The sequence below is a fragment of the Homarus americanus genome, unplaced genomic scaffold, assembly GCF_018991925.1.
Source record: "Homarus americanus isolate GMGI-L3 unplaced genomic scaffold, GMGI_Hamer_2.0 scaffold40565, whole genome shotgun sequence".
NCBI lineage: Eukaryota > Metazoa > Arthropoda > Malacostraca > Decapoda > Nephropidae > Homarus > Homarus americanus.
This window is the reverse complement of record NW_024735503.1, coordinates 4,661,741-4,668,640: the sequence shown is the minus strand read 5'-3', so window position 1 is coordinate 4,668,640 and position 6,900 is coordinate 4,661,741.

Genomic DNA, 6,900 nt, shown 5'->3' with positions numbered 1-6,900 from the left:
ATCTGGGGATGGGGAGCAGGGGATGGGAGGTGTGGGGTGGGGATGGGGGGTGTGGGGTGGTGGATGGGGAGGTGTGGGGTGGGGATGGTGGTAGGGTGGGGTTTGGTGGTGGGTTGGGGGGGGGGGGAGGTGGCAGTGTCAGGGGGGATGGGAGGGTGGGGGGTGGGGGGGTGGTGGTGGGGTGGGGTTGGTGGTGGAGTTGGGGATGGGAGGTGGCAGGGTGGGGATGGGAGGTGGCAGGGTGGGGGGTGGGAGGTGGCAGGGGTGGGGGATGGTGGTAAGGGTGGGGTTGGTGGTGGGTTGGGGGATGGGAGGTGGCAGGGTGGGGGATGGGAGGTGGCAGGGTGGGGGTTGGTGGTGGGTTCAGGGGGATGGGAGGTGGCAGGGTTGGGGATGGGAGGTGGCAGGGTGGGGGATGGTGGTAGGGTGGGGGTTGGTGGTAGGTTGGGGATAGGAGGTGTGGAGGGGGGGATGGGAGGTGGCAGGGCACTGGGGATGGAGGTGTGGGGTGGGGGATGGGAGGTGACAGAGATTTGGGGGATGGTGGTAGGGTTGGGGGTGGTGTGGGTTGGGGGATGGGTGGTGGTAGGGGCGGGGGATGGGGAGGTGTAGGGTCAGGGGGGGTTGGTGGTATGGGTTGGGGGATGGGAGGTGGCAGGGCAGGGGATGGGAGGTGGCAGGGTGTGGGGATGGGTGGTGTTGGGGTGGGGTTGGTGGGAGGGTGGAGGATGGTGGGAGGTGGAGGTTGGCAGGTAGGGTGGGGGATGGTGGCAGGGCGGGGGATGGTGGTGGGGTGGGTATGGTGGGTGGGTTGGGGGATGGGGAGGTGGCAGGGCGGGGGGATGGGAGGTGGGGGCAGGGTGGGGAGGGTGGCAGGGTGGGGATGGGGAGGTGACAGGGGTGGGGGGATGGGTGGTAGGCCTGGGGGTTGGTGGTAGGTTGGGGGATGGGGAGGTGTGGGAGCTGGGGGATGGGAGGTGGCAGGGTGGGGGGGATGGTGGTAGGGGTGGGGGTTGGGAGGTGTGGGGTGGGGGATGGAGAGGAGGGGGATGGGAGGTGTCAGGGCGGGGTTGGTGGTAGGGTGGGGGTTGGTGTGAGTGGGGTTGGGGATGGGAGGTGGCAGGGTGGGGGGATGGGGAGGTGGCAGAGAGAGGGAGTTGGGAGTGGCAGCAGGGTGGGGGATGGTGGTAGGGTGGGGTTGGTGGTGTGGGTTAGGGGAGGGAGTGGAGTGCAGGGATGGGAGGTGTGGGGTGGGGGGATGGTGGTGGGGTGGGGGTTGGGGTGGTGGGTTGGGGATGGGAGAGGTGGCAGTTGGTGGGGGATGGGAGGTGGCAGAGTTTGGGGATGGGAGGTGGCAGGGTGGGGGGTTGGTGGTGGGTTGGGGGATGGGAGGTGGTGGGGTTGGGGGATGGGAGGTGGCAAGGCGGGATGGAGAGGTGGCAGGGTGGGGGATGGTGGTAGGGTGGGGTTGGTGGGAGGTGGAGGATGGTGGGAGGTGGAGGGTTGGCGGTGGGGTGGGGATGGTGGCAGGGCAGGGGGATGGTGAGTAGGGTGGGGGATGGTGGTGGGTTCTGGGGATGGGAGGTGGCAGGGACGGAGGTGGAGGTGGCAGAGCGGCGGGGATGGGAGGGGTGGTGGGGATGGGAGGTGGGCAGGGTGGGGGATGGTGGTAGGCTGGGGGTTGGTGGTAGGTTGGGGGGATGGGGAGGTGGCAGGATATGGTGGCAGAGGTTGGGGATATGGTGGTAGGGTGGGGGTTGGGAGGGTGGCAGGGGTTGGGGGATGGGAGGTGGCAGGGCAGGGGATGGGAGGTGGCAGGGGCAGGGGGTTGGTGGTAGGGTGGGGGTTGGTGTGGGATTCAGGGGGATGGGTTGGCAGGGGTGGGGGGATGGGGAGGTGTAGGAGTGGGGGATGGGAGGTGGCAGGGTGGGGATGGTGGTAGGGTGGGGTTGGTGGTAGGTTGGGAGAGGTGTGAGTGCAAGGGGATGGGGAGGTGGCAGGGTGGGGATGGTGGTAGGGTGGGGGTTGGTGGTGGGTTTGGGGATGGGAGGATGTGGGGGTGGGGGATGGGAGGTGTGGCAGTGGGGGATGGAGGTGGCAGGGTGGGGGTTGGTGGTGGGTTTGGGGATGGGAGGTGGCAGGTTGGGGATGGGAGGGTGGCAGGGTGGGGGATGGGAGGTGTCAGGGGTGGGGGGTTGGTGGTGGTAGGTTGGGGGATGGAGGTGGAGGCAGGGGGATGGGAGGTGTGGGGTGGGGATGGGAGGTGGCAGGGTGGGGTTGGCAGTAGGTTGGGGGATGGGAGGTGGCAGGGCAGGGGATGGGAGGTGGCAGGGTGGGGATGGGAGGTGGCAGGGTGGGGGATGGTGGTGGTGGGTGGGGGATGGTGGTAGGTTGGGGGATGGGGAGGTAACAGGGCGGGGGATGGGGAGGTGGTGGGTTGGGGGGATGGGGAGGTGGGGCAGGGATGGGGAGGTGGCAGGGCAGGGGATGGTGGTAGGGTGGGGTTGGGTGGTGGGTTGGGGATGGGAGGTGGGGTGGGGGATGGGAGGTGGCAGGGGTGGGGATGGTGGTAGGTGGGGGATGGTGGTAGGTTGGGGGATGGAGGTGTGGGGGTGGGGGGATGGGAGGTGGCAGGGTGGGGGATGGTGGTGGGTTGGGGGATGGGAGGTGGCAGGGTGGGGGATGGGAGGTGGCAGGGGTGGGGATGGTGGTAGGGTGGGGTTGGTGGTAGGTTGGGGATGGGGAGGTGGCAGGGTGTGGGGAATGGTGGTAGGGTGGGGTTGGTGTTGGTTGGGGGTTTGTTAGGTTGGGGATGTGGGAGGTGTAGTGGGGCAGGGATGGGGAGGTAGCAGGGTGTGGGTTGTGGTGGTAGGTTGGGGGATGGGAGGGTGGCAGGGTGGGGGTAGGGAGGTTGGGGCAGGGGTGGTGGTAGGTGGGGGTTGGTGGTGGGGTTGGGGATGGGAGGTGGCAGGGTGGGGGATGGTGAAGTAGGGTGGGGGATGGTGGTGGGTTGGGGATCGGAGGTGGCAGGGTTTGGGGATGTGGAGTGGCAGGGTGGGGGATGGTGGTAGGGTGGGGTTGGTGGTAGGTTGGGGATGGGAGGCGTGGGGCGGGGGATGGGAGGTGGCAGGGTGGGGGGTGATGGTGGTAGGGTGGGGTTGGTGGTAGGTTGGGGGATTGGAGGTGGCAAGGCAGGGGATGGGAGGTGTGGGGAGCGGGGGATGGTGGTAGGGTGGGGTTGGTGGTAGGGTGGAGGATGGTGGGAGGGTGGAGGATGGTGGGAGGGTGAGGATGGTTGTTGGGGATGATGGGTGGGGGAGGATGGTGGTAGGGTGGGGGATGGTGGGAGGTGGGGGATGGTGGGAGGGCTGGGGGATGGGGGAGGGTGGAGGATGGTGGTAGGGTGGAGGATGGTGGGAGGAGGGAGATGGTGGGAGGGTGGAGGATGGTGGGTGGAGATGGTGGGAGGGTGGGGGATGGTGGGGAGGTGGAGGATGGTGGGAGGGTGGGGGATGGTGGGAGGGTGGGGGATGGTGGGAGGGTGGAGGATGGTGAGAGGGGGGGATGGTGGGAGGTGGAGGGATGGTGGGAGGGTGGGGGATGTGGGAGGGTGGAGGGGATGGTGGGGGTGGAGGATGGTGGCAGGGGTGGAGGATGGTGGCAGGGGTGGGGATGGTGGTGGGGGGAGAAGGTGGGAGGGTGGAGGATGGGTGGAGGGTGGAGGATGGTGGCAGGGGGGATGATGGTGGGGGTGGAGGGTGGAGGTTGGTGGAGGATGGTGGGGAGGGAGGAGGGATGGTGGGGAGGGTGGAGGATGGTGGGAGGTGGGAGGATGGTGGGAGGTGGGTGATGGTGGGAGGGTGGGGGATGGTGGGAGGTGGAGGAGGGTGGTGGGGAGGATGGTGGCAGGGTTGGGGGATGGTGGGAGAGTGGGGGATGGTGGGAGGGTGGAGGATGGTGGTGAGGGGGGAAGGATGGTGGCAGGGTGGGGGATGGTGGGAGAGGTGGGGGATGGTGGTGAGGGGGAGGATGGTGGGAGGGTGGAGGATGGTTGTGGGGGAGGGAGGATGGTGGTATGGTGAGGGATGGTGATTGGGGGGAGGATGATGGTTGGGGGAGGATGGTGGTAGGGTGGGGGATGGTGGCAGGGAGGAAGATGGTGGTAGGGTGGAGGATGGTGGTAGGGGAAGATGGTGGCAGGGTGGGGGATGGTGGGAGGGTGGGGGTGGGGTGGGAGAGTGGGGGATGGTGGTAGGGGAGGGATGGGTGGGGAGGGTGGGGGATGGTGGGGAGGTGGGGGATGGTGGGAGGGTGGTGGTGGATGGTGGGAGGTGGAGGGGATGGTGGGAAGGTGGAGGGATGGTGGGGGAGGGTGGGGTTGGTGGTAGGGTGGAGGATGGTGGCAGGGTGGAGGGATGGTGGCAGGGTGGGGGATGGTGGCAGGGTGGAGGATTTTGGGAGGGTGGAGGATGGTGGCAGGGTGGAGGTTGGTGGGGTGGAGGATGGTTGGAGGGTGGAGGTTGGTGGGGTGGGGAGGTTGGTGGGGGGTGGGGATGGTGGCAGGGTGGGAGGATGGTGGGAGGTGGAGATGGTGACAGGGTGGAGGTTGGTGGGAGGTGGTGGAGGATGGTGGGAGGGTGGAGGTTGGTGGGGTGGAGGGATGGTGGGGAGGTGGGGATGGTGGGAGGGTGGAGGATGGTGGGAGGGTGGAGGGATGGTGGGAGGTGGAGGTTGGTGGGGAGGGGTGGGGGATGGTGGCAGGGTGGAGGGGGTGGTGGGAGGGTGGAGGATGGTGACAGGGGGTGGAGGAGGTTGGTGGGAGGGTGGAGGGATGGTGGAGGGTGGGGGATGGTGGGAGGGTGGAGGGATGGTGGGAGGGTGGAGGTTGGTGGTGGGTGGGGGATGGTGGCAGGGGTGGGGATGGTGGGAGGGTGGAGGGTGTGGTGGTATGGTGGGGGATGGTGGCAGGGGTGGGGATGGTGGCAGGGTGGAGGATGGTGGGAGGTGGAGGATGGTGGGAGGGTGGAGGATGGTGGGAGGGTGGAGGTTGGTGGTAGGGTGGAGGATGGTGGGAGTGAGGGGATGGTGAGCAGGGTGGGGGATGGTGGCAGGGTGGGGGGAGGTGGCAGGGTGGAGGATGGTGGGAGGGTGGAGGGATGGTGGGAGGGTGGAGGGATGGTGGGAGGGTGGAGGAGGATGGTGGAGGGTGGAGGTTGGTGGTAGGGTGGAGGGATGGTGGCAGGGTGGGGATGGTGACAGGGTGGAGGGGGATGGTGTAGGGTGGGGGAGGTGGCAGGTGGAGGATGGTGGGAGGGTGGAGATGGTGGGAGGTGGAGGTTGGTGGTAGGGTGGAGGATGGTGGCAGGTGGGGATGGAGGCAGGATGGGGGTGGGGTGGGACAGGTGGAAGGTGAGGGTGGAGGATGCTGGGAGGATGGAGGTTGGTGGTTGGGAGGGATGATGGCAGGGTGGAGGATGGTGAGTGTGGAGGTTGGTGGTAGGGTTTTGATGGTGGCAGGGTGGGGGATGGAGGCAGGGGTGAGGGATGGTGAGGGTGGAGGTTGGTGGTAGGTGGGATGGCAGGGGTGGGGGATGGTGGAGGGTGAGGATGGTGAGTGGGTGGAGGATGGTGGTAAGGTGGGGGTGGTGGGAGGGTGGAGGATGGTGGAGGGTGGAGGATGGTGAGGGTGGAGGATGGTAAGGTGAGGTGGAGGGTGAGGATGGTGGGTGGGTGAGGATGGCAAGGGTGATGGTGGCAGGGTGGGGATAGGGTGGAGAGGTGATGGTGGAGGTTGGTGGTAGGGTGGGGGATGGTGGCAGGGTGGAGGATGGTGGAGGGTGGAGGTTGGTGGTAGGGGTGGGGGGATGGCAGGGTGGAGGATGGTGATGGTGAGGTTGGTGGAGGGTGGGGATGGTAAGGTGGTGATGATGGTGACGGTGTGATATTGGTGCAGGGCAGCGGGTGTGAGGGTGATGACGGTGGACGGTGGAGGTTGGTAGTAGGGTGGATGCAGGCGGGTGATACGTGACGGTGGAGGTCCGTGGTAGGCGGGGGATAAGACTAGGGGAGGATGACGGTGACGGTGATATTGGTGGCAGGGCGGTATTGGCAAGGGTGATGACGGCGGGATGGTGGTGTTGGCAGAAAGTGGTGACGGTGCAGTGGGTGAGGATTGTGACGGTGGAGGCTGGTGGGGGGGTGAGTTCAGTGCAGGCAGGACGTTGCATTGGAGGTGATAACTTGTTATCAACAGGTTAGGAGAGCCTGGTACTGATGGTGAACCAGACGGATCACTACTAGATGTACAGCCGTAAGCAGCAACTACTAGTGGGTCATTATACAAAAGCACCTGCCATCAGCAACAACCAAGAGGCAGAAGTCAGGTGAAGGTGGCACAGGTGTCACCTACTGTACCGGAGGTGGTGACTTTGCTGACGACGGGAGGATCTTTTGAGGTGAACCAGAGTTGACACCATCCACTGTGTGGGTACTCCTGGTGACACCAAGTAGTCTCACGCAGGGTTCTCCGTCTGTACAGAGGATTACATGTTTTAATTAATTTCATTTCATTCATTCATAAATAATTGTACAAGTACAGAAACAGTTAAAGGTATGTCATATCAGTGAAAGTGGGTCCCAAAGGCCTATCGTTCGCTGAACTAGCATGACTCTTAAATTCGTTGTTGTATAACCTTATCCAAGAGGTCGTATCTAAACTAAGTCACACCAAACCTGGGTTCAGATTTATCTTAAGGATCCCAACAAACATAACTAAGGAACTGCATTATTTTTATCCACGAGCCTAAACCTAATTTAAGGGACCCCATCATACCAATTCGGAAACTCACTTAAGGTAGAAGCCGCCTGACAGGCCAGGAGACACTACTCACCTGGGTTGGG